General features: G+C 49.7%; 1 pseudogene; it reads right to left on the minus strand.

Annotated features, from left to right (window-relative positions):
• Positions 1-21,689: 21,689 nt before the first annotated feature.
• On the minus strand, positions 21,690-23,818 carry LOC122028956 (annotated as a pseudogene).
• Positions 23,819-24,530: the final 712 nt, after the last annotated feature.

Consider the following 24,530-nt stretch of genomic DNA (forward strand, 5'->3'; position numbering starts at 1 on the left):
TGGTCTCTAATGTGAGGGAGGGAGATCGTCTGAGTGTGTGCAGGGTCCTGCAGCATCGTCAGCCGCCCGTGGGAGTCGAATCGCCCACGACTTTCCATCAACGACCAGGCCACCACGACCAGCCTCCGTCCGACTCAGCCTTCGGACGGGATCAAATTTGGCGTCGTCTGTGGGAAGCACAACAGCCTGATCCGGAGCGTGAAGATGGAGGACTCTGGTCGAAGCTCTAGCAGGAGGATCAACGTGACCATGACCGCGGGGGAGTACGAGCTCTTCAAGGAGGTCAGAAAGCAAGCCGCCTCTGAAAAGCAAGGAACAGTTTCACGGCCTCGCCTAGCACCTGAAGCGTCCAAAGAACCAGCTCCTGCCTCCGATAGGGGCTCGAAGAGGAAGCAGCAGGAAGAACCCCCCCCCCCGTACCTCTTTCCGAGAGCCTCGCCGCAACTATCATCGAGCCGGACCTCGTGAGCATAGTCCGAAGAAAGAGGAGCCGCTGGCATCGGTGGCGGAAAGCTCTCTACATCCACCTTGGGATTCAGGAAAGGGAAAATCTATAATCCCTGCCAGAGATCTGCCTGAAGATCCGGATGACAAGGTACCCTTCTCGGCTCAGATCCTGAGGGAAAGCCTGCCCAAGGGGTATCGAGCCCCGAACATTGGAGAATACGATGGGAGTAAGGACCCGGAAGAGCACCTGAGGAAGTTCAAGAATGCGGCTATCTTGTATCAATACAACGATGCTGTCAAATGCCGAGTGTTCCTACACACTCTGTCCGGGTCGGCGCAGAAGTTGTTCGATGGATTGCCCCCAGAGTCCATCAATCGCTTCATGGATTTCAAAACGACCTTCCTACGCCGTTTCGCCAGTAGTCGTAAGTATCAAAAAATCGACCATTGTCTTTTTGCTCTCAAGCAGGATCCGACCGAGCCTTTGCGAAGCTACATCAACCGGTTCAGTCAGGTGGCCAATGACGCCCCCTCCGCCACCTCAAAAATATTGATGAGCGTCTTCTCCCACGGATTGCGAGAAGGGGAATTCTTCAGGGACCTCATCAAAAACCCCGCTCGAAGCTTTGACGATATGGTGGAGAAAGCTTCTTGCTACATCAAGGTGGAAGAAGCGCAGGCCGCTAGGCGGAAGGCCGAAAGGACGGTGGCTCCAGGCAACCGACCTGAAAGGAGAGCACCGCAACCAGCTCAGCCCTTCCAGCGCGGTCAACCCAGGCCTGCCCCTCAGCCCGCTCAGGGAGTCAGGCCAGCTCCGCGAGTTGTTGCTATACACGCACCCAGACCTGGACCAAGGGGAGCACCATATTGCACATATCATCGGTCCAGGACGCACGATCTTAGTAACTGCTTCCAATTCGCTCGTGATTCCAGGAGAGCTGCCGAGCAGGGTCTGCCCCCCCCGGAGTTAGCGCCCCAAATACAGAGGATGGAGGAGGAACGGGCCACAGCGGGACGTGCTCGTCAGACCCGGCCCGACCTAGCCGGCCCATCTAACCAAGCTGGCATCGGGGAAGACCGAAGAGATGCCGGAGAACTGGAGAACCGGGGCAACGCCGCTGTGCGAGAGATTGGTATGATTTCAGGAGGGCCCACTGACGGGGACTCAGGCCAAGTCCGTAAGTCACACGTTCGGCGGTTGTATGTGGGAGCCGTGGGATGCAGCCACGAGCAGGCCTCCGGCCCTGTTATTAGCTTTGGGCCTCAAGACCTGGAGGGTCTGGAGCTGCCCCACGACTGTCACGCCCCAGAGGAGTCCATGTCCGAAGAAATTTCGGCAGCATCTCCCCTGTACGGCGGACAATCTGAAATTTCTACATATCACATATACATCAGCCACAGGCGGCTAGAATAATAACAATAAGTAAAAACAAACACCACGCAGTTAAGATAATTAAATAGAAAATAAATAATACTCTGACTCGAAATCCACCATACTCCACTACACTCGTAAAGCTCAAATCCGACGAACTCACCTCTTCTGCCGTCCAGGCAGGCATGTAGTAAAAACATATCGAATAGAACATCCATCAATATCGCAAAAGAAAACATACAATGTCCAAGTATCCAAATAACCAAGTCCACACATAATCAAAATAAAAACAAAACTAAATGATAGATAAATCATCGAGGTCTGCAGGGATCTAGCACTACGTGCAGTGAGGACTAGCGACTGGAACTCCCTCCTGACAGCATCAACCTGAAAATAACAACAATGGAGGCGGGTGAGTCCAACACTCAGCAGGTACAATTGATATGCAAAGTAAAGAAATAACACCTAGCACTAATCATGCGTACAGTCTCCTGATAAAAATAAAGATAAATACAAACCGAAGTAGACAGGAGAGAATCTGTACTAACCAGGACCCGGTATAAGGACAAACAGTCCGAAAGGTATAGGAAACCTGTATGTATGTCAAACATAGGTATCCAAACAATATGCAGCATATAAATGCAGCAAACACAATCACAAACAATAAATGCATCATGCATATGATGCCAATGTCATGGTCACCCCTTACGCCAGTCAGCCAACTCATAACAAAAGTGGGACCGAGTGGGTGAGGCTGACAACAGTGCACTCGCATCACTACCCGATGGTGGCCGAGTGGGCGGGATCTTGTCAGATACACGTACTCTACCCCAAATCATAAATGGGGGAGCGCAATGCTCTCATCTCCCTACGCTATGGCGGGAGGGATCTCTAACGTGCTACTGCTGCGCCACACTACCCATGAGGCGGACTAACGGAGCAGGAAGAGCCAAGCGGCGTGCTACCAGCTGTCGGGCTACCATAGGCGTCTGGCGGAGGACCGAGCGGTGATGAAAGCGGCAAAGTGCTCAACAATAATAGAGCAATCTATCGCACAGCATGCGATCATGCAAATGGTGCATGTCACTAAGCATGGTAATATACTAAACCAACCTCTTGACATATAACAATGGGCACCATAGTGAATAAATCATATCAAGATATACTGATCAATAAGGTATCAAACCTAGGTCCTGAACATGTGAAACATGGTTATATCACTACCCATGAGCATGAAAAATCAGGTACGAGATCAATACGAGATGCAAACAAACAACCAATCAAACAGGTAATATGTATTGGGCAGTGATTAACCGAAACAAATAAGAAACACAATTAATACAACATGTTAATTTCATTACTAAGCATATCAAAGACAATAAGTCAAAAGTACCCGCCTCCAAATAGAATAGTCCAAACCGGTAGTCGAGATACTCGTCTCGCGTCAAGGTCCTGTGATAAATCCTACAATTTAGCTAAGTATAAACAAATAGCTAAATAAATTCCTAATCACAAGACCATCATCCTGTATACAATAATTAATCTACACATGATCATCTATCTAAAAATAATCGAATCAAAACAATGATCTATAGCATGTATCAAATGCTCCACACCTTACCTTACTTCTCAGCCGTTCTTGCTGCCAGTAAACTTGACCGAAGATAGGTAAATGGTGTTGCCCTCTAAATCAAATACCCTACATCAATAATCCACACTTAACTAACTTAGAAATTTATCACTGCATAGATGCTAACCTTAAAGTATAGCAGTAAATCTGCAACTCACCACCACAACTCAGAGATCAAGATCTCACTTCTCACCCTGCTCAACTGATACACAGTCCAAACTGCGACCGCTGAACCAAGAAACAACCCACAGCAACAACTTCTCTTCAGGATTCCAGTATACTGTTCTGATCAAAGGAAATGGCAAAAGTGGAGACCCCGGATCAGATTTGGGATTCAACCATATTATTCCAATAACAACTTAAATTCAAGAAAATAATTTACTCATCTTAACTCAATTCGCAACAGGGACGTTGCTGCCGGAGGAAAGTAGCCGATGGAAGGTGGCTGTCGGACCCAAGAACAACCCACAGCCAACCCTAATTCCTAAACCCACTGAACAGCACAACGTGGAAGCAACCTCCACTCGAAAAAGGAGAAGAAGAATCGTCGCTAATGCTGAGGAGTCTAGGGCACGACCAAGTGGAGGAGGTCAGCGCTAGGGTCGAAGACGGCGGCGTCGGCAGGCACAATGGTGGTGGCAGCCGGCGCTAGAGCAGAAGGAAGGGCGGCGGCAACTCGTCGGACCAGAGGAAGGGAGGAGAAGTCGCTGGTCGACCGGGGCTGGCTAGGGCAGGTGGCGAAGTGAGGAGGAGAGGAGGCTAGGGCTCGGATGGCGGCTCTCGTCTGCCGGCGTCGGCCGTGGCGATCGGGAGACGCGAGAGGAAGGAGGCGTCGACAGAGGAGAAGTTAGTTAGACTTGAGAAGAAGAAGATGAGACAACGGGTAAGAGAAGAAATAAGAAATAAGAAAAGAAAATATAAGGTAAATAATAGCCACTTACTGGTTGTGAAACTTAATTATCTTCATTAAGACACTGTGGACGTGCTCCCATTTTAAAAATTCTCAAAATTTAAATTCTCTAAAATAATATTCTGGTATTTTACCATGACGACGCCCTCATAATCAAGGCCGTTATTGCTAACAACCGAGTGGCTCGAGTCTTTGTGGATACTGGGAGCTCGGTCAATATTTTATTCAGAGCTGCGTTCGAGGAGATGCAAATTGATGCCGCTGAGCTCCAACCCGTAACCACTTCCTTGTATGGGTTCACCGGTAACGAAGTCAAGCCCTTGGGTCAGATCAAGCTGGCCATCTCCATGGGCACTGAGCCACTGGTGCGCACCCGGAGGAGCACCTTTATTGTGGTGGATTCGCCTTCCTCCTACAACGTCATCCTGGGAAGGCCAGCTCTGCATGAGTTTCGGGCTGTCGTCTCCACTTTTCACCAGAAGATCAAGTTCCCGGTCGGCGAGCGGGTCGGAGAAGTCAAGGGAGAGCAGAAGGTGTCTCGAAGCTGCTACATCGATATGGTCGGGTGGAGGCGCGCAAGAGCCGGCGGACTCAGGATGGTGGTGTACACGCTATCCAGGAGGAGCCTCTGCCTATTGCCGAGGAGCCTATCTCCTGCGAAGATATTCAGTTGCATCCTGGCAGAGCCGAGAGCATCACTCGCATTGCCAGTGACCTACCGCCAGAGCTCAAGGCGGAGCTGATACAGTGCCTGATTCGCAATAGGGACGTTTTTGCTTGGTCACCAGAAGAGTTGCCCGGGGTCAACCCAGGGGTAGCTGAGCACAAGCTGCATATGATGCCCGAGGCCAAGCAAGAGAAATTTCTCTGTCGACCAAAATAAAATTATCCGAGCTGAAGTAGACCAGCTCAAGAAGGCAGGACATGTTCAGGAGGTGCAATTCCCGTCCTGGCTTTCTAACGTGGTGTTGGTGAAGAAGCCTAATAACAAGTGGAGGGTGTGCATCGACTTTCGCGACCTCAACAAAGCCACCGCCAAAGACTGTTATCCTCTCCCGCGGATCGATCAGATGGTGGATTCAACTGCTGGCTGTGAGAGGATATGCATGATGGACGCTTATCAAGGATATCATCAGATACCCTTGGCCAGGGAGGATCAGGAGAAGGTTAGCTTCATAACGGCTGATGGTACTTTCTGCTACACGGTCATGCCGTTTGGACTCAGGAATGCTGGGGCTACCTACCAAAGGATGATGGACAAAATCTTTCGGAGTCAGATCGGGCGGAACGTGGAGGTCTATGTAGATGACATCTTAATCAAGTCCCCCCAGGCGTCCAGTCTAATAAAAGATGTAGAAGAAACCTGTGGGACTCTGAGGCAATATGGTGTAAAGCTGAATCCCCTGAAATGTCTGTTCGGGGCTAAAGGAGGAAAGTTTCTGGGCTATCTGGTGACCGAACGAGGGATAGAAGCCAATCCTGAGAAGGTGCAAGCACTCCGGAACATGCAAATCCCTCAGAATCTGAAGGAAATGCAGAAGCTGGTCGGCAGGATAACAGCGCTGTCCCGATTCATCTCCAGATCTACAGATCGAGCCGCTCTCTTCTTCAAAGTACTCAGGAAGGCAACCAAGTTTCAGTGGACGGAAGAATGCACACAGGCCTTTGAGGAGCTAAAGCAATACCTGGAGTCTTTACCATCGCTGTTTAAGCCTGTTGTGGGAGAGCCCCTTTGGGTCTACTTGTCAGCCACCCTCGAGGCCGTGGGGGCCGTGCTGGTTAAGGAGCAGGACAATATACAACGGCCGATGTATTTTTTCAGCCATCTATTGAAGGGGGCTGATTCTCGGTACACGACCTTAGAAAAGTTGGTTTACGGACTTGTTCTCATGGCTCGGCGCCTTCGACCGTATTTTTTGGTGCATCCCATCACCGTCCTGACAAACAGTACAATGGGTCGAGCTCTCACCAAGGTGGAGGTAGCAGGGCGGCTTATCAAATGGGCAACCGAGCTTGGGGAATATGATATACAGTATCAACCCCGAACCGCGATCAAGGCGCAGGCCCTGGCGGATTTCTTGACAGAGGTTTATCAAGCGGATTCGGAGGAGGTTTGGAAAGTTTACGTAGACGGATCGGCTACCCATCGTGGGAGTGGTGTAGGTGCACTTCTAATATCTCCGCAAGGAGACATTATGCAGCTGGCTGTAAGGCTAAATTTCAGAGCTACCAACAATGAGGCAGAGTATGAAGCCCTATTAGCAGGTCTGCAAGCAGCTCGGCATGTGGGGGCAAGCCGAGTCATAATATATTCAGATTCCCAGTTGGTAACTCATCAGGTGACTGGGCATTTTGAGGTAAACAATGAAAAGATGCGAGTTTACAAGGAAGCCTATGAGAAGATGAGGGAAGAGTTTAAAGAAGTCACAGTCACTAAGATTCCCCGGGCTGAAAATGAAAGAGCGGATGAACTAGCTAAAATGGCTAGCTCCCTGACCACTTGGACGTTTGACAGATCTATAGCACAGACCTTCCTTGTAGCTCAGATAGATCTACAAAATAACCTGGAAGAAGTAATTGATTGGAGGGCGCCCATAATAAGCTTCCTCCAACAAGGGATTGTACCCACCAACTTAGAAGAGGCACGCATGCTCAGGAGATAGACCCATTCTTATGTTATGATTGGAGACCAACTATACAAAAGGTCTTTCTCCAGACCTCTGCTCAAGTGCCTGAATGTGGAAGAAGCAGACCAGGCCTTGCGGGAGATACACTTGGGGTGTTGTGGCAATCACGCAGGTGGAAGAATGCTGGCTCGGAAAGTACTACTGGCCGGGTATTTCTGGCCTACCCTGCAGAAGGACGCGCAGAAGCTGGTGAATACTTGTCTGTCATGCCAGAGGTATCAGAACCTGACGCACCGACCCACAGAGCTACTGAGAACTTCTATAGTGTCTTGTCCGTTTGACCAATGGGGTATGGATATCGTAGGACCTTTCCTGATGGCTACGGGGCAAAGACGTTGCTTGTTGGTAGCAATAGACTACTTCTCCAAGTGGGTAGAGGCGGAAGCTCTAGCCAGAATTACTGAAGGTGCGGTGATCCAGTTCTTGTGGAAGAATATCTTTTGCAGATTCGACTTACCTCACAAATTGGTGTCGGACAATGGCAGACAATTTCAAGGACGCAAAATACAAAATTGGTGCAAGGGGTTCGGCATAACGCAGGCCTTTACTTCGGTGGCGCATCCCCAGAGCAATGGTCAGACAGAGGTGGTCAATCGGGAAATAGTGCGAGGGCTCAAGGTCAAGCTGGATCATACGGGGGGCAGTTGGGTGGACGAACTGCCGAGCATTTTGTGGGCTTATCGTACGACACCCCGAGAGAGCACAAGTCTGACACCTTTCCACTTGGTATATGGCAATGAAGCAGTGGTGCCTCTGGAGGTCGGGATACCATCCGTCAGGAGAATGATGTACGACGAGGGGAACACGGAACGACGGCTGGCCGAACTAGATTTCATCAGCGAAATTCGCGAGCAAACAGCTGCCAGGCTGGAAGCCTATAGACAGAGGATGAGACAGAACTATAATAGAAGAGTGATCCCTCGTTTCTTCGGAGAAGGTGACCTGGTCTCGAAATAGGTGAAACCCTTGGGGGAAGTGACAAAGTTGGCGCCTCAATGGGATGGACCTAACAAAGTTGTCAAGAAGTTGGCGTCGGGGGCCTATTATTTGCAAGACGCTCAAGGAAGGAAGCTAGACCGACCTTGGAGTGCTAACTACCTGCAGCCCTATCGGGTGTGAGGGATGCCAACCCTGTTGCTGTAAGCCAGGTCGGCCGAGGGGGCTGGAGATAGCATGGTAGTCAAGCCAAAACTCAAAGATACGTATGTACATGTAAAAATTTCTTCAGTTTAAGCAGTTGGTACAGATCATTTGAAAGGAGCAAAAATCTCATCCGGAAAGCCTTGAATGATTTGATCGCGATCCAAAAAGTCTGCGGGGGGGATGGAGCTCAAGAAGGCCTGTGCGTGCAGCTGTCGGATAACCCCGGCCGCCGTGTATGGTATGGTCACGGAGAAGCGTGCCCCAGCCTGGGATAAAAATTCGGGAGAGGTCAGATAAGACATTCGACTACGCAGGCAACGGTCCTCCTCTCCTTCTTGATAGACGACCAAGGCGGTGGATACTCCCGTCAATGCCGCTCGAGACTGGGATAGTTCTGCTTTCAGAGCCCTCAGTTCAGCTGCTTGAGTTTCTAGTTGAGCTGCCTGAACCTCCAATTTCTCGCTCCTCTCCTGCAGAAGGGTATATTTGGACTATATCTCCTGAGCTTGGTGGGCTAGTTGTTGCTGATACCCCACCTCAGATGCAGCTCTCTCCTCTCTCACAGCTCGGAGCTCATCTTTGACCTGTGTCAGGGACCGTTTCTGCCGGTCGGTCTGATTAGTTAAGGCTTGGATTTCTGCTCGCAATGCATAGCTGGCTTGGGCGGGGTCATTAAGTTGCAGCTCTAATTCGGAGACTCTCTCCCGGAGTTCTTTGCTTTCATGATGGAGGTTGTGGAAAGATTGGTTCAGCACCAAAGATTCTACGTGAGTCTGGATGAAAGATATAACCTTCAGTTAAGGCAATATAATAGCAAGTGTAAGGTGAGGAGTACGTACTTTAGCCCAGGACTTCGAGAACTTGTCCATCTGGACTAATGGAGGCGCGCTACCCATTTGGTTCATGCTCTCTGCCCATAAACTGCCGATGCAGCCTTTCATCATCAGAAGGCTCGTGGGGGCGTCATGCCGCCGATCTAGAGCAGCTTTAGAGGGGATGGTGGTCCTGTAACGATGGCGGGCGGAGAAGGAAGGTCGAGAAGGGCCGGCGTCGGAACCAGGAGCAGGAGGTGGCTCGGGAACGGGCTCCATTGGTGCTGTGGCAGGATGCTCGTCTGAACTGTCTTCCACGACAGGAGTAGGGGCAGAGCGGAACGCAGCTGGTCGTCCCCTGTAGGGGTTGGGAGAGGCTGCCAGATAAAGAAAACAAAAATAAAGAAGGAAGTGATGTCAGACCCAGCCACGACAGTAGCAAGGGGAAATGTGGTATTATAAGGAACAGAATCAAGCATTTATGAAGTCAGACCTGGTCTTCGACGCCGTCTATGAAGCAAGGGCTAGTTGTCAGGGTCAGAATCATCGGAACGGGGCTCACCCTGAGAAAAGGCTGCAGCACCCCGGTCTGGGTCGTCTCGACCAGATGAGCCTCGACCTGCGCGATGAAGGGCTGCACGACCACGTCTGGAGGCCCGGAAGGCTCCTCGGAAGACACGTCTGGCCGGGCGAGCAGCTTGATCGCGACCCCGACCTCGGCTCGAGGCGGCAGGCGAAGGAGAAGCGGCGTGTGAGGCAGAGCTGGGAGCAGGCTGAGTCGCTGCCCCAAATGAGGCGGATCCAAGATGAGGGAGCGACCTCCTCTCCAAGATTACCCGACCTCGCCGCAGTATTTCCAGGTCATCAAGGGGTAGAGGCAGAACCTCTGAGGTGCGATGCAGAACCTCCGCTGTAGGCACCAATACGAAAGGTCATTCTCACGAAGAAAATTGTCGAAAGCGGGGTAAGGAGGCTCAGCTTGAACTTACCTAAGGAGCGCGGTGTTTCAGAGGAAACGAGGCTCAGCCGGAAAAAGGAAAGTAGGTCCTCAGACAGCAGTCTGGTCAGATTCAAGCGCCAATCCTCCATGCGGGTCACAACCACAGTATAAGGAAGGTCCATATGGAAGTCTTCCAACGCCGGAGTCAGAGGCAGCGCAGATTGCCATCGCAGAGGCCAATCCACTTCAGGAAGAAAAAGATAGGAGGAGGAGGAAGAGGAGAAAGCAAAGGATGGCGACCTGCTGGTCAAATCAGGTGGAGCAAGAAAGAGAGGAAGAGGGGAGCGGACTAGGAAATCTCGCAAACTTCGCAGAGTATTACAAAGCCACATAAAATCTTTATGGAGTTGGGAGTTAGCTGACCTAAGGGGATCTTAAAGTAGCGGCACACTCCAGACAGAAAAGGATGCGGGGGTGGACGAAGGCCAGATACAAATTGCTCAGTGAAGAAAGTACAAGAACCCGGCGGAGGATCGAAGTACAAGTTCACACCAGTAGGGATGATGGGGTGAAAGCTAGTAGGGATTTCGTAAGTGTACCGTAGGTCATCCCAATCCAACTCAGCGAAAGTTGAAGCGCCTGGGAAGTGCTCCGCCAACAAGGAAACCCAAGAAGGAGAGGCCATTGCAAGGGAGATTATCTCAGGGGGTAGAAGGAACAAACGAAAAGAGGAGGCTGGGAAAAAAGGAAGGAGCACGGCGCGAGCTCGGAAAAAGTTAGTCGACGGCGGCGACGTTTGAGTGCTCCGTGGTGATGGCGAAGCATAACAGAAGGGAGAGAGGAAGAAGATACTTATAGGTATGGTGGAGGGAGGATATTTTCGTACGTTAACAACGGATGGTGGATACAGGGGCGGAAATAGACAGGGAGCGCTCTGCGATGAGCCTCGAGAATATAACCAGAGGGCATTATAGGAAAGGCAAAGGCTCGAGGTACGAGGCGCCTCATGAGGTACGAAAAAAGAGGAAAGAGAAAAAAGGGGGAAAAGGGGCACACTCAGTTCAGCCAACTTTTCGCCGAACAAGTGATTGCCTCGTAAGGACAAAGGTGGGCGGAAGCGGCCATCAGAAAGAAAGGTGGAGCAGATCAGCGAGCTTCATGGACATGCGTCAAAGACAAAAGTAAAAGCTGGCCCTCACCAGGCTCGGTATAAAAGTGACTATTGGGAGGAGAGCGACGTAGCGAAGGCAAAATAAGCAAGGGCAAGCTAGGTACAACCATCCAAAGTTCAGTAAGACCACGCGAATAAGTACAATCACGGAAGGTTCAGCATCAACACATAAAAGGTGAACATTACAACATATCGCCAATCATACGACATCCGGGGAAGAGGGCGCAGAATCAACGGAGGCCAGCGGAAGGAGTACGGGGTCGGCTAGCACTATGGGGAGAGACGCAGGATCCGTAGACGCTTCAGGAACAGCAGCAGGAAGAGCCTGGGCAGAAACATCCATGGGAGCCTGATCGGCCGCAGGGGGAGGAGCCTCCAAGAGAAAAAGTCCCTCATCCGCTTCGAAGGAAGGGAAGGTTTCCTGCGGCAATTCCCTGGTTAGGCGAGCTGTGTCCAAGAAGGTGGCAGGAGGTGCCGAGCGTAGGAAACCTTGCTCAAAGGCCTGTCTAACCCCACCAGCGGCCCCATGACAGAGCAACAAGACCATCCAGCGTCCCAGCTTTTGGAGGAAGAAGGAAGAGCGGACATAGGCCAGTCTGTACACCTTCAGCCGCTCTGATTCGCCAGCTTGGTACGCTTCCAAACTGTTCTTGTTCCTGGCAACCTCGGCGCGGGCCACGGATAAATAGTTCTGGCCCTGAGACACTGCTTCCAGGGCCTTCGATAACTCCGCTTGCAAGGATTGGAGAGTGGCTTGGCAAGCTTCCCACTGAGTCCGCATGGTTGCCTCTCGGGCAGCGGCAGCACTAGCCAGGGCCTGGGCATCAGCCAACCCCATTTGCAGGAGCTCCTGACTTTGCCGTAGCGAACTCAAATCCGCCGATCGGGAGAACAGCTCTGCCTCTTTGTCTTTCAGCTCAGAAACTGCCGCCTGATGACGCTCCGCTTCAGAAGCCAAGGAGGACTCACTTGTCTTTAAGGCCGCCTCCAGCTTCTGTAGTTTATCGAAGGCGGCGTGAGAGATGGCTCGGGCAGAGACTGCAAATTCCCCGGCGGCACGCAGATAAGCATCCAGGCTTCCAAGGGCGGGCTCAGGAAGAGTTAAGGAAGCCACAGGGGGCTCTAGTTCTTGGAGACGTGCCTTGAGCATCGCGTTCTCCCGCTGAAGCTCGGCCGCTCGCTGAACAACACTCAGACTCGCGGAACAGGTCTGCAAGTGGCCATAGGAGGGAAAGGGGGTTATATTAAGGTATGAATACCCAGAAGAAGAAAAACAAGGAGTTTACCGCCACCAAGGAATGAGCAATTTGATCAAAGCCCTCCAAAGGGGAACCGCTCTCCCAGAATTGGCGATTGGCTGATTGCCAAGTGGTAGCCAAGTCCCCATAGAAATCGACCCTACCCAAGATGGAAGATAGGTCGGCAGCAGGTGCATAGGCCGGGTCGGTCTCTGAGGGAAGCCTCCAGGAAGCCTCAAAGGCTAGGTCCGCGGAAGGCAGTTCTAGATTTGGCGCGGCGGAGCTCGTGGGCACGAGAAGAGGGGAGGCTGAGGGAGCCAGTGAGTCCAGGGGCTGATCACCAGAGGACGAAAGCGGGGCAGGTAATACACTCTGGATTGGTACTGGAGCTGTCAGGTCCAATGGCGGGTCTGCCACTTCCAGATTAGAGGCCTTCTCCTGGGCCAAGCTTGTCTCCTGGACCGAGCTCGTATCCGAGGACCTGGAGGGGGAAGAGATAACCGCCACACGTTGGCGGCGAGGAGGTGGAAGAGAAGTCGCGGTGACCGGGGCCGTCCTTTTGCCCTTGCGTGTTAGGCGCAGCTTCATAGTTGGAGGGAGAGAAGGAACTTGTCCTGCGGGCGAGGGCTCAGCCGTAGGTTGATCAGAGATCTGGGGTAGGGCTGAGTCTGCAGGGTTAAGAGCAGGTGGCTCAATAAGCATTGGGGCGTCCTCCGCATCAGAAGTCCGGGGTTCCGAAAGCTGCGGACCGGCAACGACGGCGGGATCAGAAGGTAGACCTTGCGTCAGCTCTTCGTTCAGAGCTTGCAGAACGGCCACCGAGGGTGTCTCTTGACAGGCGAAAGAACGGAGGGGGGCAGCCACTACAAATATAAGAGGAAAAAGCACCTCAGTTAGGGCTAAGGCCACCGAGGGGTAGTATACAAAAAAAATAACAACTTACCAAAAGGAGCTCCGATTTCCGTGGAAACAGGGCTAAGGCCAAAAGCGTGCAGAATGCCTTCTAGCATCAGTACAGATAGGCGAACAACAACACCTTTCAGCTTGTCCACAGCTGCGGAGCAAGCAGGTTCATGGACATGCGAAGGGAAGTCCGAAGTGAGGAGAGAATGCCATTGAGAAGGCCCGGTTAAGGGGGCAGGGGGCTTAAGGAAGAAAAAGCGAGATCTCCAGCCTTTATTGGAAGAAGGTAAGTCAACAAAAAACTTATGACCCGGCTTGGCCTGAACGTTGAATACCCCCGCTTCGGCCCGCCGGAAGGAATAGAAGTGATGGAATAGGCTAGCGGTCAAGGGAATGTGATAAATACGGCACAAGATGATGGTTCCGCAGATGGCTCGGAATACATTAGGGGCAAACTGAGAGATACCAATACCGCAATACTGACTCAACTCGAAGAAAAAAGGATGCAAAGGAAAGCGAAGACCGCCTAAGATTGGATCCCTAAAAATAGTGATAAACCCTTTGGGAGGAGAAGAAGGATGTTCATATGGCGAGGGAAGACGAAACTCATATGCGGCGCCTAGCCCCAAGTTGGATTGCAGTGAAGACAGGTCATGATGGTCTAAATCAGAGATGTAACGTGAATACCAGAAGAGTTCCTTACCATCCATATTTACGAGGAGTAAGCAGGTGAGGGGGATGAGAAGGGTCACGGGCTCAGGCCGGAAGAGGGCAGTTGCACTAACAAGGACGAGCACGAAGGGAGGAGGATAGCGAAGCGTCGAAGTAAGGAAAGCGGACTGCCTTTAGGGTTTATAAAGCCCATTCATTCCTAGAAAACATCGAGAGTCGAGCCGAGTATCTTTTTGAGTAACGCGCCCCAGCGTCGTCTGATAGGAAGTAAGCGCCGAAGGGTGCAAAAAAGGGTCAGAGGTTGGCGTCAGGAGGCGTGCACCGTAAAGGCGTCGGACAGGTGTCATCGCGAGAAGAAACGCATTAAAGATCGACAAGGCAAGGTAATCATGAAAGGACGTGGCCTCAAAAAAGAAGCAGCCTTCGTGAAAGGCTCAAGGTTAGGCGGGAAGTTTCTTGAAGCTGCAGAATCCAGGCAATTCAAAAAGGTCGCAACTAAGACAGGGCAGGTCAGCGGGAGTGATTGCCAGAGCAGAAAAATAACAAGCAGGCCTGTGGGGGTGTTCCTCACTCGAATCGACCGAGCAAGCAGCTCTGCGTAGGCGGTCCCTGATCCGATCAGCTAACCAAGCGCATCGCGAGAACCGCGGGGTCAGCAGGAGCGGCAAGGGCACTACGACCCAAGGGTTGAATAAGGTCTATACGCTCCTTTCTCTACTCTAAATTCTATACCATACATAGTGCAATTGCAGGACGAAATGCGGCGCGAATGAGTCAGCCCAAAGCCAACAATAATGACCAGATCAACCCAAGCAATCAGGTCGGCACAGGCGAGACGAATGAAGGTGAAAAAGAGCAATGCATCTATGCCTTTGCCGTTTGGGGTTCTTATTGGTCTCGGACCAGCGCCATCGCCACCGGTCTCAGACCGGAGTATCATTACTGGTCTCGGACCAGCGCCATCGCCACCGGTCTCGGACCGGAATATCATTACTGGTCTCGGACCAGTGCCATCGCCACCGGTCTCGGACCGGAGTATCCCAGACTCTCGCCCCAGTGCGAGTTATAAGTGAGCTCTGCTCTCACGCCCAACAACCTTTCAGGTCGGCTCCCATGCGAGAATTAAAAGTGAGCCTCGTGCTCACGCCCAACGACCTCTCGCCTCAGTGCGAGTTATAAGTGAGCTCTGCTCTCACGACCAACGACCTTTCAGGTCGGCTCCCATGCGAGAATTAAAAGTGAGCCCTGTGCTCACGCCCAACGACCTTTTTAGGTCGGTAGTCCCAGACTCTCACCCCAGAGTGAGTTATAAGTGAGCTCTGCTCTCACAACCAACGACCTTTCAGGTCGGCTCCCATGCGAGAATCAAAAGTGAGCCTCGTGCTCACGCCCAACGACCTTTTGGGTTGGTAGTCCCAGACTCTAGCCTCAGTGCGAGTTATAAGTGAGCTCTGCTCTCACGACCAACAACCTTTCAGGTCGGCTCCCATGCGAGAATTAAAAGTGAGCTCTGTGCTCACGCCCAACGACCTTTTTAGGTCGGTAGTCCCAGACTCTCACCTCAGTGCGAGTTATAAGTGAGCTCTGCTCTCACGACCAACGACCTTTCAGGTCGGCTCCCATGCGAGAATTAAAAGTGAGCCCTGTGCTCACGCCCAACGACCTTTTTAGGTCGGTAGTCCCAGACTCTCGTCCCAGTGCGAGTTATTGTTAGTTAGAGCCCTAGAGCCAATCATTTGATGATTGTATGGACTCATTGTATCATATTCTTGTATATTAATAAAGGCATTTATTTTGGTTATTATACTTACTTGTATTGGTGCCTAATAAACTAAGTATAATAATGTCCTTGAGTAGATGGTTCTCACCTATATCAATCGGTTAGTTGAACCGATAGTGAGATGATATAGGGAACACTACTCTAAATCATTCATAGTCGAGTATTAACATTCAGGGACAATGTTAATGCAATAAGACTAGCATTTAGGTCAACTCGATGACTTGATCTCACAAGTCATGGATATGGAGATATCAAGTTGACACATGGGTATGCATTGGAGAATGTATACTGAATGACCCGCCATGAGAAAGTATCATGGATCGTTATATGAGTGTCATATACTTTCTCATGTGACTATTAGTATGACTATTAGTCCTTAAACCCGAAGTTACCATAGATCCCTACATAAGGAGTTATGTACTTTGGTTTCGTCAAACGTCACCCGTAACTGGGTTGACTATAAAGGCGATTACTGGGTATATAACGAATTATGTAGAGGGATGTGAGTGATGTAGATGAGATCTATCCCTCCCATATGACGGGAGCGACATCGGTATTCTTGATAGAGTGAGACCACTAAGTGCATGGCCATGCCCAAATGAGTCAACATTAGATGTTGAGCTCATTTGATCGAGTGAGTCTACTTGGAGTTCAAGATTTAGATTGGTCAGAGGATGACACGGTCTATACCTCACATTGATCAATCTAGATGTCTAGGATAGAAGGACACTTGTCATATTTTGTGAGGAGTCACAATTAGTAGTCACAAGGTGATGTCGGATCTCGACATTCTTGTAACTTGGGTAGTAATGATGTGTTGCTAGATACCGCTCATTACTTATGCTCCTAAATGGGTTTAGGGCATTGCCAACGTTACAAGAACCTATAGGGTCACACACTAAGGACAATTAGATGGAGATTAGGTTCATATGATGAACCAAGAGGATTAGATTCATTTGATGAATCAAATTGGATTAAGAGTAATCCTAATTGGGCTAACTTGAGTTCGACTCAAGTTGATTCATGTGTTCAATGAGTATAATTTAGATTTTGACTCATTGAATCAATTTAATTAAATGAATTAGATTCATGATATTAAGTTGGCTTGAATCAAATGGTTAGATTCGATCAACCATGGAAGAGATTTGGTCAAGTTTGACTTGACTTGAGAGGAAGATTAAAAGTCAAGTTAGACTTGATTTTATGCCACCTCATTGGTGAGTTGGCATTGATGTGGACCAATGATGTTACTCCACATCATCATGGGTGCCACCTCATGGAAGTTACAAAGCCATTCTCTTTAATGGCTTCATATTAATTGCAATTAATGCAATTAATTTGGGAGTTTCACAATGAAGAGTGGCCGGCCACTTTGGTTTGAATGGTGAATTCATTTTTCCATTCAAGTGTGTAACTTCTTTCTTCTTCCTCAAGCTCTCCCTCTCCCTCTCCTCCTTGCTTGGCCGAATCTTACCAAGGTGCTAGCACACCTTTGTGTGAGGTTTTCTCCACCTACGTGTCCGTGTGGATACTTCTAGAGGACCGACGCTTGACGGTCTAGAGATCTGGCAATTCTTTAGACGAGCGGGAACGCGAAAGGGCACACTTCAAGGTATACTTCTTAACACATAGATCTAGGAGTAGATCTAAAGGTTTTTGAAACTCGTACTCGTAATTTTCGTTCGCTTTGGGTGATTCGGGGTTTCCGCGACGAGAAAAGCGGTTTTCGTGGCCCGAAGAACCCAACAGTTATAAGTGAGCTCTGCTCTCACGACCAACGACCTTTCAGGTCGGCTCCCATGCGAGAATTAAAAGTGAGCCCTGTGCTCACGCCTAACGACCTTTTTAGGTCGGTAGTCCCAGACTCTCGCCCTAGTGCGAGTTATAAGTGAGCTCTGCTCTCACGACCAACGACCTTTCAGGTCGGCTCCCATGCGAGAATTAAAAGTGAGCCCTGTGCTCACGCCCAACGACCTTTTTAGGTAGGTAGTCCCAGACTCTCGCCCCAGTGCGAGTTATAAGTGAGCTCTGTTCTCACGTCCAACGACCTTTCAGGTCGGCTCCCATGCGAGAATTAAAAGTGAGCCTCGTGCTCACGCCCAACGACCTTTTGGGTCGGAAGTCCCAGACTCTCGCCCCAGTGTGAGTTATAAGTGAGCTCTGTTCTCACGCCCAACGACCTTTCAGGTCAGCTCCCATGCGAGAATCAAAAGTGAGCCTCGGGCTCACGCCCAACGACCTTTTGGGTCGGTAGTCCCAGACTCTCGCCTTAGTGTGAGTTATAAGTGAGCTCTGCTCTCACGACCAACGACCTTTCAGGTCGGCTCCCATGCGAGAATTAAAAGTGAGCCTCGTGCTCACACCCAACGACCTTTTGGGTCGGTAGTCCCAGACTCTCGCCTCAGTACGAGTTATAAGTGAGCTCTGCTCTCACGACCAACGACCTTTCAGGTCGGCTCCCATGTGAGAATTAAAAGTGAGCCCTGTGCTCACGCCCAACGACCTTTTTAGGTCGGTAGTCCCAGACTCTCGCCCCAGTGCGAGTTATAAGTGAGCTCTGCTCTCACGACCAACAACCTTTCAGGTCGGCTCCCATGCGAGAATCAAAAGTGAGCCTCGTGCTCACGCCCAATGACCTTTTGGGTCGGTAGTCCCAGACTCTCGCCTCAGTGCGAGTTATAAGTGAGCTCTGCTCTCACGACCAACGACCTTTCTGTCGGCCTACTCGGAAAATTAAAGTGAGCCCTGTGCTCCGCCACGCCTGACTCCACAGGTCGGTGGTCTGAACTCTCGCCTCAATGCGAGTTATAAGTGAGCTCTGCTCTCACGACCAACGACCTTTCGGTCGGCTCCCATCGCGAATTAAAGTGAGCCACGTGGTCACGCCCAACGACCAGGTCGGTGGTCCCAGAACTCTCGCCCGGTCACGAGTTATAAGTGAGCTCTGTCTCACGTCCAACGACCTTCGGTCGGCTCCCATCGAAATTAAAGTGAGCCTCGTGCTCCACGCTGACTCTTTGGGTGGAGTCCCGAACTCTCGCCCACTGCGAGTTATAAGTGAGCTCTGTTCTCACGCCCAACGACCTTCGGTCGGCTCCCATCTGAGAATCAAAGTGAGCTCGTCCTCCGCACAACGACCTTCGGTCATCTTGAGGGAATCAAAAATCAACTCCCCTGCGAAAATCATAAGTGAACTCGGCGCCCACGCCCAATTACCTTTCAGAGGAATATGCCTCACATTGAGCGGAGCGTTTCCAAATAATCAGGTCAGCTACATCTGGCTTCATTTTAGCTCCTTTATGCAAATTACAAATATGCAGCAAATATGCAAGGCACGGAAAGTGGGAGGCCATCTACCCTACCTCTAAACCATCAATGTTAAACTGCGAAATCAGGTTTTGCACGTTCATTGTGGTTTTAATTCTCAAGCAATATGTTGGTTTTATTATCCAAAATTCATACATGAAAAGGAATCATGATGCGACTCTTGGCTCTTACATACGGGCCAGTTTCTAAAAATGCTTGCTAGATAAAATTTGAGCAGGAAAGACTACGTCAGAAAAGGACAGATATACAAGTACAGCAGCACAGTTCAATAAGCAGGCGATACAGCTAAGGCTACAAGAGGGAACGTTTTGCGGCGAAGGAGCCACTGAGACAACTATGGCCCGAGCTAGTTTTAACTCGGGGAAAGGATTGGTCATGGAGAATGAGCACTGCCGTGTGAAGAAATGTCTGGGGACTCAGGAGCCTCCGGGGCGTTCAAGGCTCGAGCCAGCTGCGCGAGGAGGGAGTCGATGACTGTTTGTTGCCGGGCGATCGTGTCTTGCTTGTCGTCAAGATACGCACGGAGGAGAGATAGCTCCGCTTCATGCTCTTGTTTCAAGCACTCCTGAAGGCTGAGTTGGCGCTGCAGGTTAGCCTGGCATTCCTCTTTCCTCGCCTTCTCAACATGCACGCAAGACTTCGCGACACGATACTGGGCTTCCATGGAGCGCAGGGCAGCTAGCTGATGAGCTTGATCCTTGGATACGCGCTCCAGTTCACGTTCTTTCTCGGCAAGTTGTAAGGTGAGCTTATCTATCCGCGTTTGGGAAGGTGGTTGATCAACCTCCTCAGAAAAAGGAGAATGCATTGTGTGGGGAAGCAGCTGGTGTAACGTGGGTTAGTAAAAGAGAGTGGGATGGCGTGACAGAAGAAGGATAGCATAAAGAAATGACCGTAAGGCTCTTTATAAAGAGGAGGGGTGGCCAAGTCAAAGCAACTACGTAGGCACGGTACCCCAAGCGACTGGCAAAGCAATTAAGGAGGCATGGTATCCCAGGCGACGCGACACAAAGGTTGATGCGTGAGGCAGGAAGCAAAACGCACATAGATATGCTGAGGTAGAGACACAGAGATAGGTTAAGGTCACAGAGATATGCTGAGATCTTAAAGATGTGCTGAGGTCTAGTCAGTCAGACTTTCGTCCTCCTTCGACTAGACTTGTGAGGGAGGCTTGTGATACGGTTGGAAATGGAGGGGCCCAAGAGGAAAGGGTTAGAAAGGTCAAGGCCATATAGCGGTCAAAAGTCAAGAGAACGTGGCGGTCAATAGTCAGGGTGATTCAGCAGTCAATGGTCAGGCTGACTAGGCAGTCAGAGGCAAGCATGTGGGGGTAGTCAGAGGCCAGGAAGACTTGTTGATCAAGGAGGCAAAGTAGTTGAAAGACAAGGGGAGACGACAGGCAGAACACCGGGTATAGGTCGGGAGCGGCAGAGCTGGGTAGAGGCAGCCCGATTTACAGGTCTGCGATTCGAAGGCCCGGAAGCGCAAGTCACAAATCATAGATTGGAAGCGTCAGAGCTGTGCAAAGACAGCCCGATCTACGGGCTTATGGTCGAGGGCCAGCAAGTACTCATGGGTCAGGAGTGGCAGAGCTGGGTAGAGGCAGCCCGATTTACAGGCCTGCGATTCGAAGGCCGGGAAGCGCAAGTCAGAAATCATAGATCGGAAGCGTCAGAGTTGTGCAAAGACAGCTCGATCTACGGGCTTATGGTCGAGGGCCAGCAAGTACTCATGGGTCAGGAGCGGCAGAGCTGGGTAGAGGCAGCCCGATTTACAGGCCTGTGATTCGAAGGCCCGGAAGTGCAAGTCACGACTCACAGGTCGGAAGCAGCAGAGCTGGTCGGAGTCAGCCCGACTGGCAGGAGTCGGAGGATCACAACTGTCCATCAAGGGTAATTATTGCATACCAGGGAGATGTGCGGAGGCGGAGGTTCCTAAGCGAAAAGATGCTCTCATAACCAATGGCAGCTTGACAGATGTCCTTCACTACGAGACAAAACCCCTGTGTAAAGGCGGAGGTTCCTAAACAAGAAGATGCCTTCATGACCAATAGTAGCACGACAGGTGTCGGAGATATACGACAAAGCCCAGCGTCTAACGTTTTCTGACAGGATGGTAGGTTCTGGAAGCAAGGCGGGTGCATAAAAAGGAGGAGATTCCTCGTGCGCGGGTACGCGCTCTCTCGTCATTTTTTCCACAACTTTTCATTTTGAGTCTCTCTGCTTTTTCTGGGGAAAAAGGACCTGACTTGAGCGTCGGAGGGCCTGATCCGGGGAATTTTTCCCTGGGTTCTGGTCTCTAACGTGAGGGAGGGAGATCGTCTGAGTGTGTGCATGGTCTTGCAGCATCGTCAGCCGCCCGTGGGAGCCGAATCACCCACGACTTTCCGTCAACGACTAGGCCACCACGACCAGCCTCCGTCCGACTCAGCCTTCAGACGGGATCAGTGATAATACCATAAGGAGCATCGCGGAGCAGCATGTCATAGAGGAGAGTCTACGTGTGGAGGATATGCTTCTCTGAAAGCTGAGCAGCCAACTGGAATTCCATATTAAGCTGAAGACCAAATATCTGCATGAGGAAGTAGTGGGCATAGTGAAGGGGAAAGGGAATGCAACTAGGAGAACTATGGTGGCAATGGACAAGGCCCCGAAGCTTCATATAGCCAGCCCAGGTGGGGAGGAGGATCTGCCTCCATCCTCATTGCCGCTGTTGATGATGACAGCCATGGCAAGGGATGCTATGGAATCCATGTTGGACATGTATTGGGCATGGTAATCATGAGGGGCACAGAGAGTAGAGCCAACGAGGTAGAGTGGCTGGACTAGGCGTTCGTCCCGGATAACATAGACGGGCGTGGTGCTGTAGTCGACAATCATGCACACACAGTTTTGCTTGAAGAGGAAGCTGGGCGCCTGTGGGATGTCGATGGTCGGATAGTGGAGGCCCATATAGGGGTTGAGATCATTGCACTTGGACTCGGCCACCATCTCGCTGTGCTCGTCTTCATGGAATTTGTACACCATCACATGGTCATAGCAGGTGAGCTCGCGGATGTGATCGACGATGGTGTCACAAAGGAGATGGACGTCGCCACAGAGGAGAGTCTGGAGGAGGGAGATGGCTTGGATGACAAGCTTCTGGAACTGGACGACTCCGACAATGGAGAGGGCGGGGTCTTCGGCTCGGGCAGGCTTGAGGTCCAACATGATGCTGACATCGATGCGTTGGAGGATAGCATAGAAGGGTTTACAGGAGGTGCGAGAGTAGATCTAGAGGGGGTTGAGAAGGGTGATCTTGCGAGCGGCAGTGGTGCGCTCTAGGAAAGCCGCGACGGAGGGGGTGAATTGAGAGGGAACAGACGTCGACGCCAAGAGCGAGAGCCGTCGAAGGAGGGGACCAGCTCGGGCAATAGGTCGAGCGTGTTCTCGCCGTAGGCTGCAAAAGGCGAAATCACACGTCCTAGTGTCCTCGCCGCACCCAACCCAAGATATTCACGAGGGAGATAAATCACGATAATAGAGAGGGCAAGTGATGAGTGGGGTGAGGTACACAGGGTTCAGAGATTTACGCCCTGACATCCCTATGGTTCGACTCCGCATTCTCAGTTGCAAATGACCCCGTGGGGTTGTGTTCTCGCTGTAAGCAATGATGCAGAACGAGGACAAAGAGGAAAGCGAAGTTGCGAAAGGGTAGAGACAAAGAGAAAGGGTTTCGGGGTGAAGTCGTAGATTAATTCGTCGGGTAAGATACATTGGGGGTTAAAAAAGGTGATAAAATTGTGACTTTTAATAGCGCACTTTATGAGCGTTGTTAATATTTAATTTTAATAATATATTTTGCATGTCGTAGAAAAATTTATTAAAAATGTATATTTTTACATGTCATTATTTGTAAAAATATAATACTTTCCACAACATACTTAATTAGGCATACCATAAAAACTACTATTAACGGTATGCCTTAATTGTGTGTCGTTGATGACGTGCTACGAAAAGTGACATTTGTTGTAGTGATAATAACCAGAGTACACTGTTATCTTATGGAGAAGTTCAAATACAAGATTGATTATCTTGGAATCTTACACATTTGATATACTATGATCGTTCACCTATAAAAGTAGTTATGATATAAATTAGGTGGGAATTTGATACGTATGTATGAAATTTAATTATTCTCTAACTTATATAGATTTAAAATCATAATACAAATTATGTCTTTAATTTTTTAGCTATCTCACTTGTATCTATTGATTGATTTTGTAGTTGTAGTTGTTGTTCATACAAGCTATCATAGAAGGTAATTTTAAGATAATTGGGATAACAAACAAACATAATGGGATAAATATTTGATTAGATAAGTTAATTCACTTTATGTAGAGTTTGACCTCATCACAGTTTTAGAGTATGTATATTCTTGTTAAGTTAACCATTTAAAAATAGATGCGCTCATTGGCTTAGTATGAAACTTAAAAATAGAAAACATCTATGGGGGGAGGTCTATTGGCTAGTATCATCAAAATTTTGATGACACATGAGTTGTTTGATTTTCACATTATTAGTAAAAAGATGATGCTTCTTTAACCAAAAGACATTACATTGACCCCTTAACTCTTACTTTATTATGAACATTATTATTTAATTTACTTAAAATCCATTCAAATGGATATTTCCATCTATCACAAAACTATCAAGAGTGATATATTGAAAATGTATGACTATAAATAGGCAAAAGTATTGACCTTATTGGAATCTAATAAAGACAGGATTGCTTTAACCACCGTCATGTGGACTGCATCTAATCAAAGGAAAGAATTTTTAGCTTTGACATCCCATTTCATAGATGATAATTGAGTTTTACAAAGTCGCATTTTGAGGTATATTTTCTATTTGTCACTCAAAAATATATAATATTTTTTACGCTTTTTTTATGATTCCAATCAAACATATATTTACATACATACATACATTATTGTGTTTGCATTATGTAGGTTTGCTTATGTTAGCTCTCCACATACTTTAGAAGTTCTTGCTAATGTGATAGTTAAGTCTATGATGAATTGTGTAAGTACCCCGTGGTAGTTTTGATGTGATCAACCAAGTCAAGTTAGATCCTATTGTGGTTTGATGGCTTGTGTCTGAGTGTGCAGGAACTTAGGAGCACAAAAGGTCGAGCGAAAGATGTAGCTAGCGAGAAGGACAACACAGGAGAGAGTCGATGGACTCGGTGCGTCCGAGGGACCAGGCGTTGTAGAAGAGTACACTGCCGGACGAGAAGGAGGTGCGCGGTGTTTCTGAGGGGCGAGAAGTTAGAGCGGAAGGTTTCTCGAGAAGGTTGGAAAATGAGTTTGGGTGAACCTTATTCCGGATGACTGAAATCACCCAAGCGAGCAAAGTCGGAGCAAAAGACCCCGATAAAAAGTCAACTTCAGGTTGACTAGAGTCCAGGCGCCCAGAGCCATTCCGGGCCCCCGAAGTTTAGGCACTTGGAGCTACTCC

The sequence above is a fragment of the Zingiber officinale genome, chromosome 10B (genome assembly GCF_018446385.1).
Source record: "Zingiber officinale cultivar Zhangliang chromosome 10B, Zo_v1.1, whole genome shotgun sequence".
Lineage (NCBI taxonomy): Eukaryota > Viridiplantae > Streptophyta > Magnoliopsida > Zingiberales > Zingiberaceae > Zingiber > Zingiber officinale.